This window comes from Schistocerca americana, chromosome 1 (assembly GCF_021461395.2).
Source record: "Schistocerca americana isolate TAMUIC-IGC-003095 chromosome 1, iqSchAmer2.1, whole genome shotgun sequence".
Taxonomy (NCBI): domain Eukaryota; kingdom Metazoa; phylum Arthropoda; class Insecta; order Orthoptera; family Acrididae; genus Schistocerca; species Schistocerca americana.
The window spans coordinates 455,748,814-455,770,052 of record NC_060119.1 but is presented as its reverse complement, the minus strand read 5'-3'; positions in this window follow the sequence as shown (position 1 = coordinate 455,770,052).

Below are 21,239 nucleotides of genomic sequence, written 5' to 3'. Positions count from 1 at the left end.
GGATGTGAAAGGACAATTTAAGATAGTTAATGTATTTCCTTGCAAGAAAAGATTTGATCCGTTTGGAAAGAGGTGGGTACCAATAATTCCTAAACACATGCACTTTGATGTGCTACAGAAATTCCATGATGCACCTGAGACCAGATATTTAGGATTTATTAAGACCTACGATAGAGTCCGCAGAGATTTTTCTGGCCTGTTTTATTTAGGAGTGTCCGTCACTATGTGTCGCACAGTCGAGAGTGCCAGAGGAGAAAGGCAGTTCCTCAGAAACCACCTGGCCGACTTATACCAATTCCACCAGCCGAAACGCCTTTCCAGCTTGTTAGCATTGATCTCCACGGACGATTTCCAACTTCTGCTAGTGGCAACAGATGGAGTATTGTTTGCACTGATTATCTAACACGCTATTCCATTACAAAAGCCGGGAAAACAGCCGAAGCATCCGAGGTAGCCAAATTCATCGTGGAAGACATTGTATCAAAACACGGCGCCCCAAGGTCGTTAATGACGGATCAAGGGAAAGTTTTTCAATCGAATATTGTGACAGAGATCAACTGTCGGTGCAACATCACTCATCACATGACGACTGCCTCCATCTGAAAACTAACGGGCTTACTGAACGCCTTAATAAGACCTTGGCCGACATGCTATCAACGTTTGTCAATGTTGAGCAGAGCAACTGGAATGAGGTACTACATTTCGTGACGTTTGCCTACAACACCGCCAAACAAGACACCATAGGATTTACGTCATTTTTCCTGTTGCATGAGCGTGACGCGACTACGACGATGGACTCTGTGTTTCCCTTGCATCCTGATGACGTGGACGACGACTACATCGACCATGTGTTATCAGAGCTGAGGAAGCTCGACAGTTACCTCGACTCCGCACGCTGCAGGCTCAAGAAAACGATCGCCGAATGTATGACACGAGCCACTGTCCTGTTGTGTACTAGCCTGGTGACCTCGTCTGGATCTTCACTCCTGTTCGGAAGGTTGGTCTCTCTGAGAAGCTCCTCAGGCGCTACTTGGGACCTTATAAGGTTGTAAGACAGTTGTCTGCTGGTACTTATGAAGTTGAAGATGTCGACCCGACACAAGACGACGAAAGATAAGAGATACGGTCCACGTCCTTAGAATGAAGCCCTACAAGGATCCTGCCACCGAGAATAAATTCGAAATTCCAGCGACGGGCAAACAGCGGAAAGGTGACGAAGAGCTTAGCGGCAAAAGAAGTTCTACGAACATCACCGCCAGGGTGAGCATCAGTCTTCGGGAGTCGGAGTATTCAGGACCGATGGCTCGTTCCCGGACAAGGACGACGTAACACCGAGACTCTGTTCTCGTAAGGAGGGAGCAATGTCTCAGAAGAAGCTGAATAGTTCCGTGGTGTAGTGGTTATAATACTAAACTTTTGAGGGGTTAAGAGTTCAAAACTCGCCTGGACTGCACAATTTTAATATATATATTCGGTTTGAGTACATTCTAGAGGTACCCACAAATGTCAAGAATCACTGAAGTGAAATGTTCCGTAGCTGTATGTATACTGTATGTATTCTGGCCGGAGGAGGTTCGCTCCGCACTCTTGTATGTGCAAGTGCTGAATAAACCTTCGTTAAGTGAAGTTAGTGTTGGTCATTCACCTAATTACACTCCGAAGCGGAATTTATTCACAATCTTTGATTGGTATACCACGAATAGATCTAGTGAATCTTGTAAGATAATTCTCTGTCACTCAAGGAAGTAATAGAACTACCATAACTTCACCAGACATGGAACGCTATGTTTTCATGACCCTGTCACCAATCTCCTCCATTGAATGCCATGATATTTTATTTACCACGAAATACATAGGCGGCAAGACCGTTGTGATAAGAGACACGAGTGCTTGCAAAGCGATTTACTCGTTCATTATTTCCACGGGCTTGTTCAGAATTGATCGGTAGAGAAATAATGTGACAGTAGTTCAAAGAACCTCCTGCCAAGCAATTAATTGGGAATTGCAGAGAATTCACGTAGATGTGGATACAGATCTCAAGGGTGGGGTAGCAGAAAGGAAGAATGGATCTAGGAATGGATAGGAGTGCAGAAGTGCAACATAAAAGAGTGAAAAGCCTGCAGAGTATTCCTTACTTAAAGGGGATGTGCCACAATTCGTTTTATCTTACAGATGGAAGGAATGTGTGTCGATGAAAATCTTTTAGCTGCAGAATAATGCTATAACTTTATACATTGGACTTTATCTACTTATTAAGGTGTCATTCCTTCTACTTATAGGCACACAATCCTCACAGAAGAATTTTGTCTCTTATTTATCGAGGAAACAGCAGACGGAACTTCTACTGTTGAATGTCTGTCGGTAGGAATCTACTACGTTTGAGGCCTTAATTTTATTGTAGAAGTCACTTTACAATATGTGTTTGGAAGGGAGTAATGTGTTTGTTCACAGTACCTAGAAGAAATGTTATAGAGCTCAACTCTCAGTTTCCCTTTTATCAGAGTATCGGAGTATCGCTTACCCCCGCCCCCACTTTTCATCCTCCCCCTCCCACCCTCCCCCTCTCATATTCTCACTATTCATGATCTGTCATGTCTTCGATATATGGCACTTACTTCTTCCTGATTTAGACGAGTGAGGTCGTCTCTAGGTATCCCCAGCCAAGTTACAGACCGTTGCTAATTCTATCAAAATCACATCACGTGGAGACAGCACTGTTCCATTAGTTATAAGGCTGTCTAGCCCTCTGCCCTTCACTGGCTATGCAGGGAGCTATCTAAACCATAAAAGTAGCACACTAACATACAGGAAGAAATTCACCAACATGCGGATGCTTGTGGTCGGGTATTTTGCTACTGGTACTAGTTCCAGTAGCGCAACAGAACAGTAATAGGTCTCTTTCGCTATTTTAGATTTAATCTGTATATTTATTAGCAATCCACTCCAGCTCCCGCCAACCCTCAGTAAACTACAAATCGCTTTACGCTACCGGTCTCTCACACCTGCTGCATCTAAATATATATTTTTCAAAGCATAGCACGTCGTGGAGTATGTCGTAGCAATATCATCAATTTTCTCGTTCCTATTCCACCCGTGCGATCGAGTTAAAATGATTGTCTTTATGCCTATCTACACACCGTAATCTCCTCTATGATCGCTATGCCAGGTACGGGCTTATTATTGGCCAAGGAAGTCTTGCCGGGGCACCTATATCGTGCGAGGACTGCACAAATAAATCAGAGACAGAACATTTGTAATTCTCTACAAATATGTCCTAGTACCTTTCCTAATATCCTTTACCGTATTATTATGATCGCTACGCTAGATACACGGCAGCATAATGGTATCAGAGTCTTCGTTTAATGCACAACGTTTTGCGAGAAATACGTAGTCTTTTTTTCAAATGGGATATACCGGTATGATGCGATTCGTAAAATCGTCGAAGAGCTTTCAACGCACACTATTCACTAAATCACTTACATCGGTGTCGCTGCTTCGTTCAGCCAAGCACTATTCAGAGCTACTGTAAGAATAGGGGTAAATGTCTAGGGACTAATGGCAGTGTTGTTAATTTTCCCCCATCCCACATATTGTTCCCGAATGGACCGACAATGGTATCATATTCCTGCTAGAGCAGCGGCAGTGTGCGTACGCATATATTCCGTTCATCATAAGAATAAACCTCACGTAAACATTACGCTATGTATTCCTCCGCCTCTGATAGAACCGCACTGGATTTCGTTTCACGTGGAGCGGAAGCAAGTCTGTCTCTAGTACAGTAAAGTAAGGCAATGAGGATACGTTTCATCCTGTGCTTCACTCGTACATCGACTCAGTGATGATAAAGGACAACAGCTTTATCGGCGAATTTAACTCATACAGCACGGGCCACGCAAGCGGGGCAACTAAACTGCAGTGATGTGAACAGCTGCAGCAAAGACGTAAAAAGAGACGAGCAGAGAAACAGTATAGTATTGAATGTTTTTTAATTTTTTAACAGAAGGAAATTATACATGGCAAAACTCCGGCGGTACGCTTCTTATGTGACCTGACGGAAAACATAACATACCCTCGATCTTAATAACATAGTACTGTAATTAAACTTAAGAATGATGAAAATTTCTGCCTTTAACAAGGGTAATTTTTCTGTATCAGCTATGCGAGACGTAAAAGCGCTCTGCTGATTTCCCATGTGGTTAAGTACTGGAGCCACTGAAGGCACTACAGTCGGTCGTCTGTTAATCTCTGAGCTCCTTCCAAATCGGACGCCGAGGAATACATTTCAGTACTGCTACACTGATAACAGGGCGATCAGCAACAGAATCCCAAACCACCAAAAAGTCCCCATTTTCTCCTCCTCTTTCACGACGTGTTGTTCTCCATTTAGCCATCGTTCGGCAGTGACGAGTCACAAAGCTTCGTGCATTTCTTCCAGTACATTTGGCAGATTAAATGTCTTGTTATTTCTCGCGACAAATCCCTTAACTTGGCTCTAGATCAGTTCTGTTGGGTTTACACAGCAGTGGTACGGTGACAACTGTAAAAATGCAGTATTTGTACAATATGCTTGACGCTGTGAAAGTTATTGTTTTCCTTGCTTCTACGACGCTTATCACTTTTGGTTATGTGCGACCACATCTGTCCTACAAAACAATGGACATGCTCAAACAAATGGTATTTGATTTTTCATTTTTCTCCAAAAAAATTCGATTGTGTAATGTTTTCTTAACACTGTCGATACATAAGAATTTCTATTTACAATGAAAACCAGAATTTTCTGTGCAATATGTAATTAGAAACTAGAACAGGTGCATTTTTCTGGAAAATTAATGGTTGAGTTAACGGACATAAATTTGAATTCAATATTTAATTAATATCGGTATTCAGTCCGAAAAAGAAAAATGTAAAACTTGCTGTGGCAGATTAAAACTGTGTGCCGGATGGAGACTCGAACTCGGGACCTTTGCCTTTCGCGGGCAAGTGCTCTACCAACCTTTTTTTTTTCTTTCTTTTTTTTTTTTTGATCGTTGTGTTTGGTCGTTGCGGACGTCACATGACATCCGGTCACGTTCGTTTGTTGATCCTTCCACTCAGTTTTTTATTACAGAGGCCAACCAGCTCTCTGACCGAACACGCTGAGCTACCGTGGCGGCGTCTTTAAATACGGAAAGGCGCCACCGCATCCAGCACTTATTTTCTTTTTTTTTAATCTCATTTTGTTCGCTTTCGTTCGTTGCATTGGCTCGGGGCGGACGCCGTAAGACATCCGTTTCAGTTCGTTGTCGATCTGTGCACTCCGTTTTTTTATTACAGAGGGCAGCTAACCCTCTGACCGAACACGCTGAGCTACCGTGCCGGCTTTGTTCGTTTTTGTACGTTGCATCTGCTCGGGGCGGACGTCACAAGACACCCGTTTCAGTTCGTCAATGATCCGTTAACTCAGTTTTTTATTACAGAGGGCAGCAAATCCTCTGACCGAACACGCTGAGCTACCGTGCCGGCAATCCCCCGTCCTCACAGCTTTACTTCTGACCGTACCTCGTCTCCTACCTTCCGAACTTCACAGAAACTCTCCTGCGAGCCTTGCAGAACTAGCACTCCTGAAAGAAGGGATATTGGTAGAGCACTTGCCCGCGAAAGGCAAAGGTCCCGAGTTCGAGTCTCGGTCCAGCACACAGTTTTAATCTGCCAGCAAGTTTCATATCAGCGCACACTCCGCTGCAGAGTGAAAATCTCATTCTGGAAATATTCCCTAGGCTGTGGCTAAGCCATGTCTCCGCAATATCCTTTCTTTCAGGAGGGCTAGTTCTGCAAGGCTCACAGGAGAGCTTCTGTAAAGTTTGGAAGGTAGGAGACGAAGTACTGGCAGAAGTAAAGCTGTGAGGACGGGGCGTGAGTCACGCTTGGGTAGCTCAGTTGGTCGAGCACTTGCCCGCGAAAGGCAAAGGTCCCGAGTTCTAGTCTCGGTGCGGCACACAGTTTTAATCTGCCAGCAAGTTTCATATCAGCGCACAATCCACTGCAGAGTGAAAATCTTATTCTAGAAAAAATGTAGACCACATCGAGGTTCATACTGCCGCTCTATATCATAAACAACTATCGTTCTGAGACCCTACCAATTACGCCACGCCTATAATTGGAATATAATCTGCTGTTTATTATACAGTGTTTCTTCAAAACAGTCGGAGCTGATTTTTCTCTGTAAGCTTGTGAAAAAAATTAACAACGACTTGTTTCTTGCCATTAACGGTGTTCCTAGCGTGTGTTTCGCTACGAAGCAGGAAGCAGTGTCACCTATTTTCACATCACGTATTACCAGCGAGGCAATAAGAGCACAAGTAGCGTTTGCGGAGACGGTGACAGTAGCATTTTTGAAATATGAATTACGTAGCCTAAGTGTGATTAAGAAAAACGTTGATAGCTGTTAATACATGACCATGTCTGAAGGTTTCATTTACAGTGACGCAGTAAAATGATATCTAATACATGAGTTGGACCGACCTCCCAGAACGGAACAAGCGTACGAGAGTTACGGCTGCTGACTAATCATCGCCCCGTGTTTTTCTACAGCAGGTTGATTCTTATGATCACCGAAGTATAGTGATAATTCCTTTTTATTTTTTAGAATTAAACCCACCATACTTAAACGTTGGTCCAAGTTGCAAAGTTAGTTAGGTGACGTACGGACGGCGTTTGCGGATGCTTGCCAGCCGTTTATAAGTCAATCTGCTATTTCCTCCTGTTTGGGTTACTTCCCTTAAGATTCCAGCAAATGAATCTGAGCATGACATATGTATATTTCTTTAGCTCACTCCAGATGCTTACGGCTATTCATTATACTGCAGTTTGAGTGGACTGGATTCCTAGTCGGTGGTGGCTGCTGCCTAAGAACATAAGAGCACGTGAACACCCTAACTTCTGATACCTTGTGGGTTTATTGACTGAATACTGTTAAACGTAACATAGATACGGTAATCTGAAATACACGGCAGGGTGGTGAGCACTTGTCCATTTGGGCGCGTTTTAAGGAGGATTTGCGCATGCGCAACTGGCGTGACGTTATTGTTTTGTGTGTCGAGACCCACGAGACACTGCAGGTCTTCCGATCCCCAGCAGCCGTATCTGGTGGGATTCGAGTAACAATTTTAGAAGAGTTTAATAATTATTGACTTCTCGTTTCAGTCCATGTGAGCTGTCGATATCACATCACCTGTACTGGGTACCTTTTCAATTACATACGGATTTCTCGTTAGCGCCGCACGGAGCCTAGCGTTCGTGAATCGTAAATGACAAGCCGACTAGTGCGACGTTAAAAGTTCGTTGCAGGTCCAGTATTCCTCGTATATCCCGCTTATGGGTCAAATACATATGAATTTCAGAAACAACGAGACCAGTTCACGGCGTGCGCTGCCACCCTTCACCATTCAAATACAAGTTCACATCAATGCCACCAGGTGCTAGCACACTGCAGCAGAATTTTACTACCTTTCACTTGGTATAAGTCCCACTACACAGTATCAAACTCTTCAGACATGCCAATTCACTCACTATACAGTAAAATTATATCGGACGGCAATATACGTTACTGGTGGTAAAATTTATTTCATGAGTTTCTGAATGCGTTAAAGTATATTAAGTTTTGGATTTTATTATAGAGGAATCCATTTGAGTTGCTGAGAACCATAAGGGCCGAAAACACATCATCGTCAGTTGTGAGACTGCAGCTTTTATTCATGCTTCTGACATCTGTTGATCTTATCTGCCATGTAGGTCCACATTGTACATATGAAGATTCCAGAAAACAATGACACTGGTTTCTCTGATGTTCACTTACATGTTGGATCGACGGTGATGTGCCTTAGGCCCTTAAGGTCGTCAGTGCCTCATTTTTGTTCTAATCTAGTTTCCATGTTGGTGGATATTACTACTTGTGTCTAATCATTTGTACAAACGGCAGTTTGTGTTAGGAGTTCATTGTTTACTATGCAGGAATCGGCATTCATGTGCAGTGTCGGCATGAACTCTGTTCAGTCTATTTTAAATGCTAACAGAAAAGTAAATTATGAGGAAAAGTTAGCCGCAAAGGAACTAAAGCCTCCCAGACCAGAACCGTAGATTGAGAAGTTACAAAATCAAATATGCGTGACTATAAGCGAAAATTTAACAACGAAGTTTACAGTTAATGTAAGTTGTTGTGTGGGTGCAACGTAAGAATCACTGATTTTCAGTCTGGAAGTTAATTCGTGGACTAACAAATGTGTTAGGGATCTTGTGCACTTGACCGAAAAAATAAAGAAACACGAAAACTTCCACTTACTCAGAAATGTGAAATAGGGAGTAGTGAAAGCTTACACACTATTTCGTTCTTGCCCTAAACGGTATTTAATTATTTAAAAACAGCAAAATACGACCAAAACAATGATTTAATTTGTCTGATAAGTTGTGCATATTATTACTATTATTAATACTTGAATGAAATTTTCACTCTGCAGATGAGTGGACGCTGATATGAAACTTCCTGGTAGATTGAAGCTATGTGCCGGACCGAGACTCAAACTCGGGACCTGTTCTTTTCTGAGGGCAAGTGCTCTACCAACTGAGCTGTCGAAGCACTAAGGCAGAACCCGTCCTCACAGCTATACTGCCGCCAGTACCGCATACTGAGTTCGAGTCTTGGTCCGGCACAAAGTTTTAATCTTCCAGGAAGTTTCATATCAGCGCACACTCCGCTGCAGAGGGAAACATCCTCCAGGCTGTGGCAAAGCCATGTCTTCGCAATATCCTTTCTTCCAGGAGTGGTAATACTACAAGTCTCGCAGGAGACATTCTGTGAAGTTTGATATGTATGAGACGAGGTACTGGCGGAAGTAACGCTGTAAGGACTTTTCATGAGTTGTACTTGGCTAGCCCAGTTGGTATAGCACTTGCCTGCGAAAGGTGAAGGTGCGGCAGACAGTTTTAACCTGCCAGGAAGTTTCATGATTAATACTGTTATTTTTATTATTAATGGCAGTGGCTGTAGTTGTACAAACTTGTTGATAAGCATGACTGTTATAAAGCAGATGCTATTAATTTAACACTCTATAATCTATCTCTCTCTAAACATTTGTGAACACTCAGAATGTATACTCATGACCGCCACTGTTCCCGGTCCTATTTATGTGCACAGATTTAGTTACGTTCATGTCTACTATAACGCCATCACAGGTCTTCCCACCCGCTTGGTACAGTGCAATTGCTGAGGGCCAGTTCTCATGAGAAGAGTATACTAAGGCTTTATTATACCGTTCCGAAATGAATCAGGTTATGCGTCCAGGCTGGAAAAGGAGTAGCATCATAGTGACAGATGGGCTCATATATACAAGTGAGCTTATACCGCTAAGTTCTTTTTGAACTTCATTCCATTTTGTAATCACTGAAATGCAGATACCCTGTCGACCTATGAGGTTTATTTTAGTTTTCTCCTCCCCTTACAATCCCTTCACTTTCTTGTCAGGAAAAGTAGTTACGATATTGTGGATACACATCTAACAGAAAAGTGAAAGCCGGCCGGAGTGTCCGAGCGGTTCTAGGCGCTACAGTCTAGAGCCGCGCGACCGGTACGGTCTCAGGTTCGAATCCTGCCTCGGGCTTGGATGTCTGTGATGTCCTTAGGTTAGTTAGGTTTAAGTAGTTCTAAGTTCTAGGGGGCTGATGACCTCAGAAGTTAAGTCCCATAGTGCTCAGAGCCATTTGAACCATAGAAAAGTGAAAATTTCTATAAAAGTTGTCCGTGTATTGATAATCATTGATTGCTCGCTCAGCACGATGGACAAGTTTACTGGTTGTTTTTCACTGGTGCCTAGGTGTCCACTGACAGCAGCACCACGCTCGAACTGCAAGGAGCCTTGGCTAGAAACGTTAAGTATTCTTGGAGAGGTACCGTAGTAGAATACCTACGAAGCAACGGCCACTACTGTGAGGAGCACGAAAATCGCTGCAAAATCACTTGGCCTACACTGTGACAGCCTCATGCAGCCGAGGCTTGACCTAGAGCTAACGGTATCGGTCCCAACACGTAGACATCGGTTCTTACTGCAAGTGGGTAGATGATGAATGTGGCCCGAGGAAGGCGATGATGAAGATACAGAACTGACACTACCCGTGGTGTGTGCTCTTGACTGGCGGTGCGCAATAAGAGTGACGTGCCAGTCATCTGTTGTTGAGTAGCTTGCATTCTGGCTGTGATTCACCTTTAAGTTAACGGTTGGAGGGGTCAATGTTTTCATGGTTACAATTTTCCTAACGATGGGGCTGCTGCAATGTGTAAGTGTGTTAGGCTGAAATACATTTTTATTGAATAGTTGTGTTAATTAGGCTAAGCGATTACTCTCCTGTATTATTATTGCGTTTAAATGAATGATTTTTTTTTTTTTTTTTTACATCCGATCGGTTGGCTTAGTGTTTGATTCTAGGGTACCTCATTTCGTGTGTTGCTATCTTGTTCATTTCATTGTGTCTTTAATTAAATGGCACAGCTAATATTAGCTCTAAGTGTTTTTCTCTTTTGTGCTTTATTTGTGAATTGTATCCCGAACTTGTGAACCGATACACTGTTTTATTATTGTCTCTTCCAGCTATTGTACTTTTATTAGCTGAAGGCTTTTTGATGTATCTTTCCTGTATATATACATATATTTTAAGGGAAGAATATCTATCTTAGATATTAAGTTCCTCTACATTTGTAGTATATGAGCGCTTGCAGTATTTTCTCACGTTTTTGGCTAATGTTGTTAATGAATGTTTTTAAACTTAATAAGTATTTACACCCCGAAAATTCCCAGCCATCTACCACTCCCAAAACGTCCTGCAACAATTAGCATAAAAGGATTTCACTAGCTACAATACAACTTTGTCACCTTTTTATGAATTTATATTAGTAACACTAACTATTTTTAGTTTATCTATCAGACAATTTGCTTTACCCTTATATGAGCTATAAAGTGGCTTTCCAAGGCAGTTCGGCAGAATCTAGCTCCTCAAACTTGGTACATCGTATCCCAATCGACACTTGGGCGAGCATCCTTACTCAACGAGCCACCTGACGGCGTGTAGCGAGAGGTACTTCTAATACCACTAACCACTTCACACTTCACTGTTCTACCCGCGAACAGCGCGTGAGAAGAGTGACTATCGGTAATTCTGTACATTAGTTCTAATTTCTCGAATTTTTTCAACTTGGTTATTTGTGTGTGAGTTTCTAAGGGACAAAACTCCTGAGGTCATCGGTCCCTAGACTTACACACTACTTAAATTAACTTATGCTAAGAACAACACACACACCCATGCGCAAGGGAGGACTCAAACCTACGGCGGTAGGGGCCACGCAATCCGTGACAGGGCGCCTCAAACCGCACGGCCACTCCGTCAATGCTTCTTCGGTACGTAGGTTGAACAGCAGTTCATCCCTGCCACACACGCTTTTTAATACGAGCAGTTCCTTCTTGGTTTCCAGATTTATTGTCCCCTATCGGCTCTTGTAAATATTGCATGTACCCGGCTTTCCCTACAGCTTATTCCTATTATTTTGATAATTTCAAACATTTTGCATCATTTGACGTTTCTCCTCCTCTTTAATCTTGTTTCCCTTATCAACCGCTACGTCAGAACTGCCTCTCTGTTGCCTTTCCCTTCCTAAAGTCAAACAATGTCATCTAACAGATTCTCAACCTTTTCTATTTTTCTGTACATTATTTTTGTTAACAGCTTGAATGGTCGAGCCATTATGGTGATTGTATAATAGTTCTCACACTTGACAGCTCTTCCTGTCTTCGAAGTTTTGTGGATGACGTTTCTCCGAAAGTCAGATGGTATATCATTTGTGAGGTTTATGCTGCATGCCTGCTCACATATATAATGTGAAATCTAAAGGTCGTAAATTCAAACAGATATCTAGGAACGACAACTACAAAGAACTTACACTGAATGAAACTCATAGAAAATGATGTCGCGAAGGCTAACCAAAGAATGCGTTTTATTGGCAGGACACTTAGAAAATGTAACAGATCTACTAAAGAGACTGCCTGCACAACGCTTGTCCGTCCTCTTTTAGAATACTGTTGCACCATGTGGTATCTTTACCAGATACGACTGACAGAGCACATCGAGAATGTCCAAAGAAGGGAAGTACGTTATGTATTATCGCGAAATAGGGGAGAGAGTGTCACTGAAATGATATAAGATTTGGGCTGGACATCATTAAAACGAAGGCGTTTTTCGTTGCGGCAGAATCTTCTCACGAAATTTCTGTCAGCAACTATCTCCCCCGAATGCGAAAGTATTTTCTGACGCCGCCCAACATGGGGAGAAACGATCATCATAATAATATAAGGGAAATGACAGCTCGCACGGAAAGTTATAGGTATTCGTTTCTGACTCGCCCTGTAAGAGATTGGAATAATAGAGATTTATTGTGAAAGTGGTTCGATGAACCCACTGCCAGACACTTAAATGTGATTTGCTGATTAACCACGTAGATGTAGATGTAGATGTAGATGTAGATTTTTGTTGCTATGTTTTAACGCACAGTATAGGAAGATCGGTGGGGAGGATGGGCTGTATAAATTGCTTTACTGTTTTTGGTATTGATGAAATAAAACAAAATTACTTGCTAACCTAAAATTTTACTATTCTTATTATGCTTAGCATTTGACCTCACCCACTTGTGACATTAATTTGCACTGTTTATGGCACAAACGTTAGACCTCGCGACGGACGGAAAAGAAAACCAAGCAGGACAACAGCAATAGGTCAAACTTTGAAGACTTGAGATAATCAGGTTACCTCTTGATGTGCTTATGAATGTGATCGCAGCCATTTTTTGCTAAAATCAACAGCGTTTGTTAAACCAGGCACATCTTCAATGTAGGAAGTTTCGCTTACTGTAATCCACTGTGTAGCTTACGGGGGTCAAATCCGCGTTCAGTGTGAGATTACATTTTTACCGCCAATCCTAATATTTGCTGCTTTTGGCATTCCTTTAGCGCGAAAAATACCTTTAATCTACTGTTAACTTTTACGAAATGCGCTAAACGCTTAATACTCATTACACTTAGCATCATTGGGTGTGTATGTGTGACTAGTGGCAGAAAACATTTTGAATAAGAGCTTTTGTAGCCCTCACATAATAATCTCTACGTTTGTCATCGCTAACGGGAAAATGGCTAGTAGGCGGTTTGTAATCGATGTCACAGGAACTGGTCTGGACCAATAAACTTGAGGAGTGGAAATCGTGCGTGAACTATTGAAGAAAGTGATTAACTGAAGTGGGGCAAAACATGAACAGTGCATATTTCAAAAGAACTGTGAATTTTAATTTCGTTGTGGAATATGACGGTAGGAACAGTGAGTGTAAAGATTTCTGTATGTTGTTTTCACGGACCAGGTGTGTTGGGGGAGATCATCCGTTTAAAGATGTGGATGTGAAATGTATTTTATGAACTGTAATTGGATTGGTTGTCGCTACGATCGTAATCCGATGACAGCGTGTATACTGCGAGTGGAGCTAAGCAAAGAAAGACAACCCGACGTCAGACGGAGTGCGACTTCGACTGCGGCGGCGGCAGAGACGCAGTGTCGGTGAATCCTGGCGGTGTGGCCGGGAGCCTGTAATCTTCGGGAGCGTCTACAAGTTCGCAGCTTCGGAGGTGTGTGGAGGGTCACGAGCGATACTGCAGGTGCGGAGGTCAGCGGGGGTACCGGCAACTGACCAGAGGTCCGGCGGAGGCTGTCATAACACCGTGGAGGCGGCGCATGACGTCGCAGTAATTTATGTAAGTCGTACTTAAAAATTATTAAAGAGGGGAGCTTTTGTTGTAATTTCAGAGACTTCATGTTCAAATTTAGAGATTTGTAAATTGTGCGTTTTGTGATGTATTTCTTATGGCGCAAGGTGAATCCTATTTATGATAATATGGGTAATGAGATCACCACTCAAGTAGACGCTACTAACATTGAGGACCATATTAACGAAATAATTATTAATGATAAAATTAATTTACTACCATTGAGTCAATCTCATAATGTAGCAAATAAGGAAACTGTTAAGGTAACTGGAGACCAGGAAGTTAGTGCAAATGACATTGACAATATAATCGGTGGTGAAAAATTGAAGTAAATAGGGAAAAGTGGTTCATGTAATCATTTTGAATCGACAGGATTGTCAGGTAGTGATGACGAAATTAGTATGGGTTCTCCCTGAGAAAGTGATTTTAGAATGTCATTGCATGAAATGAAACAGATGTGAAAGAATTTTCATAAGATAAAAAATGATTTGTTAAGGGAATTTCATAGCGATCTGAAACTAACCAGTAACAAACTAGGAAAGGTCCAGCAAAGATCGGTAAGTAAACCCATGATGAGTTAAAACAAGGTCCATCAAATAAAATTGATGAGCAAACTGGTCAGCTGACCAGAATTTGTGATGAATTATGGGAGGAAATTAAAACTGATGTGGCGAAATGAACTGTGAAGCGATTGACTGGAAAAATACGTTAATGTCTAGGAATTTGAACACTAAAAACTGCGAATTACATACTGAGCAGGAATCGTTAGGAGAGATCATTTGTGATGAAAATAAAGCATAAGGAAGTGACGACAAAACGGGAAAGAGTGAGGATAAGGGTTACGAATTAATGTCAGACATAGGTTTCGTACATGAAAATACAAAGAAAAAGTTGTTTAAAGGATAAACGGGGTTAAATATGTGGAAAAACGCAATTAAAATAATAAACATAGTTATATTACTAATGAAATAATGGAAAATGATTTTAACTATATTAGAGAGAAAAGTAGTAACGTAATGATGACAAATGTACTTCACACGGATGAGGAGTTTATAAATAAATCGACCTGTGAGAAAAATAATACCGTCTGTCACATCGTAAATCAGGACAAAAACTTTAAATTCACAGTACAAAGTGTCACTTTATTTGGTCAAAGAATGATATTAGTGATGCAATTTATGATCAGATAGGTCAAGTAACAGGGTATGACGAGCAAAAGCGTTGTTAAATTTATTGACAAAGCATTTGAAAATTCTTTATGAAATTTATTTGGAGACTATGTTTACTGGTTTGAGATACAAGAAGCGTAGCCCTTTCAAGCGATGACTTCTGCTCATGCCATAGTAGGGTGAGAACCTGTGGATGATAACATGTAGTTGTTTGGATTATTAGAAATGTACCATTTAATTTAATGTTCATTGTGAGGTCAAGACAATGTTTTTCCAATATAATATTGCATTAACCAAGTGTGCATTAAATTTTCAAAAATAGGAGGTGTTTCTGTAAATTGAGTGCACAGTGTATTGATTATTAAATCACTGAACACGTAATAGTGGTGCTGGAGACGTGGCTAACATGACCAGGGCAGCGAATTACCAGCAAATAGCTGTTGCGGCAAGGTTGTTGCAACAATGACTCAGATGTAAGTGAATCACTCATCGCTGCTAAGTGCCCAATGGGTCTTAAGAGGTCACTTAATGTTTACACATTTGGGACCTAGTTGTTTGTGAGTTGAAGAGGCACGTTTCACTATTAATACTGAAGTTATTGTGTTTAGACTATTACCCATTTATGTTATTATTAATTTTTTGTTTTTCAGAACGACTGCTATATTGAAGTCCTCCCCAATAGCTGATTGGAATGCCACGCACGGGGGCCCTGGTTCGATTCCCGGCTGGGGTCGCAGATTTTCTCCCGTGAGGGACTGGGTGTTGTGCTGGTCTCATAATCATTTCATCCCTATTGTCGGCGTGCAAGTCGCCCAAAGGGGCGTCGCACTCAATAAGACTTGCACTTTGCGGCCAAACTTCCTGCATGGGAAATCCCGGCCACTCATGCCATACGATCATTTCCATAGGTAGTTTGGAGGGGGGACGGGGGGGCGATGGGTACCAACAAGCGACCCTGTTATTGTTTATAGCAACTATTTAAAAATTAACACACAGCTCCAAACGTCCTGATAACGTTAGTTGCACTGAGTACTTGGTAATAATAATTTTAGTGTGACTCAGTACATCATGAAAAATTTATCATAAATTTTAGTTCCTGTCAGAGCTTATTGATGGAAAGGATGGACCAACCATAAGTGTGCCCTGCGAGGCTGGGCGCCAAATTGCTTGGAAAGCTCGCTTGTCAGTCTAGGATAGGTTTCCGTGTATGAAAGCTGATCCAATGTATAGAAGGAACAGTTTGTTGAGGAGTAGCCTCGGATGACGTACTAGGGAGATTTGTGTTAGTTAGCGGCAGCCTACGATCGGTTTTCAAGACGGCTACACGCGAACTAGTGAGTGAAGTGCAACTCCCATAAGGACGGAATTATTTGTTGAAGTTGCTTCGGAAAACATATTTGTGCGATCTAATGTTAATTCGAGGATCGTGTGAAGCATTTCTGGGACTTTTCTGGTGCTCTGGAACTAATGATTGATGGTCGGGAATCTTGTTACGAATATTAGCGACAGACTGGCTCTAGAAATCAGTTTACTAATTTTGAGATTAATGAAATAAAGCAAAATTAGTTGGAATTCTAACATTTATGATCCTTATTATGCTTAACATTTAAATCTGTCCATTTGTCACATTAATCTGCAATGTTTAAGACACAAGCGTCAGGATTCGCGATCGTCGGGGAAGAAACCAAACGCGATAACGGCAACTGAATATCCATAGAAGACGTGACGTAAGAAAGTTGCCTCCAGTTGTGCTTGGGAAAATGTATACTGTTTTCTCTCGGTTTTTCTGCATGTTGTGTATCACCCAACTTTTCCTATAGCTTGCTGGTAGTTCTCTGAGAATTTGGAGCATTTTGCGTCGTTTTAGGTAATCGAACGCTTTTTCTAGGTCGACAGGTCCTTTTAGCGTGTCGAGTTTTCTAAACTCTTGCTTCCAATATCAAGCACAATGTCCAAAACCAAACTGAACGTTATCTAACAGATACAAAATTGTTAAGGCTTTCGTGGCCACTCGCGTATTGCTCACACATGGCATAAAGACGATTTTCAAACAGACAAAGAAGATCAAAGAGAGTCTTAGATCGGCAAAGGACAAAAAGAACCCATCTGCAATCTCCGGAATAGACCGCATACCCTGCACATGCGGAAAAGCGTATGTCGGAATGACTGGAAGATGAATCAACACCAGTATCAAAGAACCTAGGTGACGTTGTAGGTTGCGACAGGTGGAGAAATGAGCCGAGACAGAGCACGCACTGTGTGAGACCGACCACGTAGTAAAATTCGCTGACACGGAAGTTCTGGCTGTAGATAAGCACTATCACATCCGCTTGTTCAGAGAGGCGATGTAAATACAAAAACACGAGAAAAGCTTCAACAAGAAAGAGAAAAGCCTTAAGGTAAACGGATCCTAGCTTCCCGTACTGCAGCGAACGACCGTCGCATGTAGCAATAAGAGAACCGCACCGGAAATGACGACATAGAAGCCGTCGGACGTTGGCGCGCCAGGTACATATAGTCTGCGGCCGCGAGCTCGGCTCCGGTTCACTACCGGCAATGGAAGGTGAAGCTTTGATAATGTCAGCCACTCGTGCTGGCGAAACGTCAGTAAAATCATCAGACGAACGTCGCCCGAAGAACCCGAGACAGAAGCCAATAGGCAGCTGACCAAACAGATCCTATTTTCTTCTCCACTCTTCTGTATATTATTCTTGTCGCCTGCTGGTATGCATTACCTATGCAGCTGATTGTGCGATACGTATCTGCCGATGATATCGGCATGGCCATTATATTTTTCCGGGAGTCTGCTAGTACGTGACCAGTCCCATAGGTTCTACGCACCAACCCGAATAATTATTTGTAGCGCCTTCCGCTCATGATTTCAGTAATTTCGACAGAATGTTATCCTTCTCTTCTGCCTATTTGATTTTAAGTCTACAAGAGGTCTTCCAAATTCTGAATCTGATACTGGATCCCTTATCTCTTCCATACCGACTCCTGTTTTTTCTCCTATCAAGTCATCAGACAAGGCCTCCGGCTCATAGAGGTCTTCAACGTACTCTTTTCACCTATCGGCAGTTTCTTCTGCGTTTAGCAGTGGAATTCGTATTTAGTTCTTGATTTTATCCCCTCTGCTTGTAATTTAACTGTTGAGTCAGTCCTCCCAAAGATCATTTCTGTTTCATTTATTCCCAATTTTCGTACGCAATTCGTCTTGGCTGACCTGCAGTTCTTACTCACTTTAATCCTAAGTGATTTATATTGATGGACTTCTGACTTTCCTGAACCCTTTAGCAACATAACTTTTTCGTTTACCAACTGCAGTTTTTCTCCTGTTACGGAAGGCTTCTTCGTTGATATCCTCCTTTTACCTACGTTTGCCTATTGAACATATGTGATTGCCCTTACTGAGGTGTCCACTCCTCTTTAACTGAACTGCTACTCTTGTAATCCTTATCGCAGTATTCGTATCCTTAACCAATTTGAAAAGCGTCTCATTACGCTTCTTCTGTATCCAAATTTTTCTTAGAATGATTCCGCCTGACGAGTGTTTAAAATTTTAGTCTGCACTTCCTCATTGCAAAATTGTCATCCGTGTCGACTCCTGGGTATGCATTGAATTCCAGCATCTGATTTCTGGATGTCTGTGTGACCATGGCGTAATCTAGCTGGAATCTTCCCCGTCTCTCTGGGCCTTTTCTGAGTATACCACCTTTTTCGTGATTCTTGAACAGATTATTCGTTGCGACTAGGTAAAATTTACTGCAGAACCCTATTAGTGTTGCTATTCTGTCATTTCTGCTGCCAAGCCCATTTTATCCCGTAACCGTCTCTTCTATTCGTTCAGCGTTGCAATCGGCGTTGATTACTGGACAGTCATCTCCGTTTACATATGAAATTACCCGTTCATCCATATTGACTATCTCCTCATCTTATGCCGACAGCGTTGGCTGAATTGGCGTAGATGTTTATGCTGTCATATCTGACCAGAACAAACCTGTAGCAAAATTATTCCAGTGGCTCAGTCTCTGCCCTGTTTTCCTTTCATATCAAATCCTGCTTCCGTTATATCATTTCCTCCACCTGTTAATGTTACTCTGTACTCGTCTAATCTAACCCGACTAGAACTAGACTGTAGTTTTGCATTTCCCTTTTTGGAGAACTACCGTTTCATGCTCCCATACTTAAAATGATGTCCCTTGGTTGCTTATCCCACCTTTTTCTCAAGGCCAGTTCCGCCTTGGTAGTCCCCTCTCAGCGATCCGAATCCGGAATCTTATACCAATGAAGTGATCATCCTGATAGGTTTCCAACTACATGTGCTGTGGATACACATTATGTGTATCAGTGTTTTCCATTGCCTTCTGCGTCCTCAAGCCTTCGGTCATTGTTCTTTCTTCCGCCTATTAGAGGCAGTCTCGCACCCCAAGGGCCACAGACCCCCCTATACCTCTGTCCGCTACTCTGCTCTCTTTGACAAGGCCGTTTGCAGAACGAGGTTGATCTCTTATGTCGAAAGTCTTGTTATTCAAAATATAAGAAGTGGGTGCTTTTGAATGCGAGATTCTTGACGTTTCGGTACTAATCGAAAACGGTTTCACTAACACGTACCAGTCTGAACTTGTAAACGCTTTTTACTGAAGCCCTGCGTCATTAACATGACACCTTCCTCGCGTATTAAGTTTTCGTGATCTTCAACTGGAAGAGTATCATGCGTCACAATCGAAGTGACTGTTTTCTATGAATTTTTAATGTGGCAACGCTAAGTGTAAACGAAGTCTTTTAAGTGAAATAGCAGGCGAATCTGGAACAGAATACACAGTTCCGGCATTTGACGTAACACTAACGGTAAACTCCCCAAAACATTGAACATTAAAGTGATTTGAGAATATATTTTGATAGTGGGACAATATGTCCGTGAAAAAAGAAAAATGTGATGGCCTGGTGGAAGAGTATTCAATTATATATAACAAAGGCATAAGTGGTATCTCTACAACAATGCTAACCATGGGATTCGATCTAATGGTGTAGCCTAAAATATTAAAGTGCGACGTTCCATCAGTACGAAGGAGTATAGAAGCAGTGCACTTGCTTAAGCTGAACGATAAGGTGATGATCGCGTTTACGGACCAGTTTCAGCAGTTGCCTGAAGTGGATAAGAAATATCACAGTAAACAAATATTTCTGATGGGGAGGTGGTAACTACAGGGTGGTCCATTGATAGTGACCGGGCCAAATATCTCACGAAATAAGCATCAAACGAAACTCGTCTAGCTTGAAGGGAGACACCAGATGGCTCTATGGTTGACCCGCTAGATGGTGCTGCCATAGGTCAAACGGATATCAGCTGCGTTTTTTTAAATAGGAACCACCATTTCCTATTACATATTCGTGTAGTACGTCAAGAAATATGAATGTTTTAGTTGGAACATATTTCACGCTTTGTGATAGATGGCGCTGTAATTGTCACAAACGTATACGTACGTGGTATCACGTAACATTCCGCCAGTGCGGACGGTATTTGCTTCGTCATACATCACTCGTGTTAAAATGGACGGTTTACTAATTGCGGAAAAGTCGATATCGTGTTGATGTATGGCTATTGTGATCAAAATGCCCAACGGGCGTGTGCTATGTATGCTGCTCGGTATCCTGGACGACTTCATTCAAGTGTCCGGAACGTTCGCCGGATGGTTACGTTAATTAAGGAAACAGGAAATGTTCAGTCACATGTGAAACGTCAAGCACGACCTGCAACAAATGATGATGCCAAAGTAAGTGTTTTAGCTGCTGTCGCGGCTAATCCGCACATCAGTAGCAGAAAAACTGCGCGAGAATCGGGAATCTCAAAAACGTCGGTGTTGAGAATGCTACATCAACATCGATTGCACCCGTACCATATTTCTATGCACCGGGAATTGCAGGGCGACGAATTTGATCGTCGTGTACAGTTCTGCCGCTGGGCACAAGAGAAATTACGGGACGATTACAGATTTTTTGTACTCGTTCAGTTTACCTACGAAGCGTCATTCACCAGCAGCGGTAACGTAAACTGGCATAATATGCACTATTGGGCAACGGAAAATCCATGATGGCTGCGACAAGTGGAACATCAGTGACCTTAGCGGGATAATGTATGGTGCGACATTATGGGAGGAAGAATAGTTGGCCCCCATTTTATCGATGGCAATCTAAATAGTCTAATGAATGCTGATTTCCTACGTAATGTCCTACCGATGTTACTACA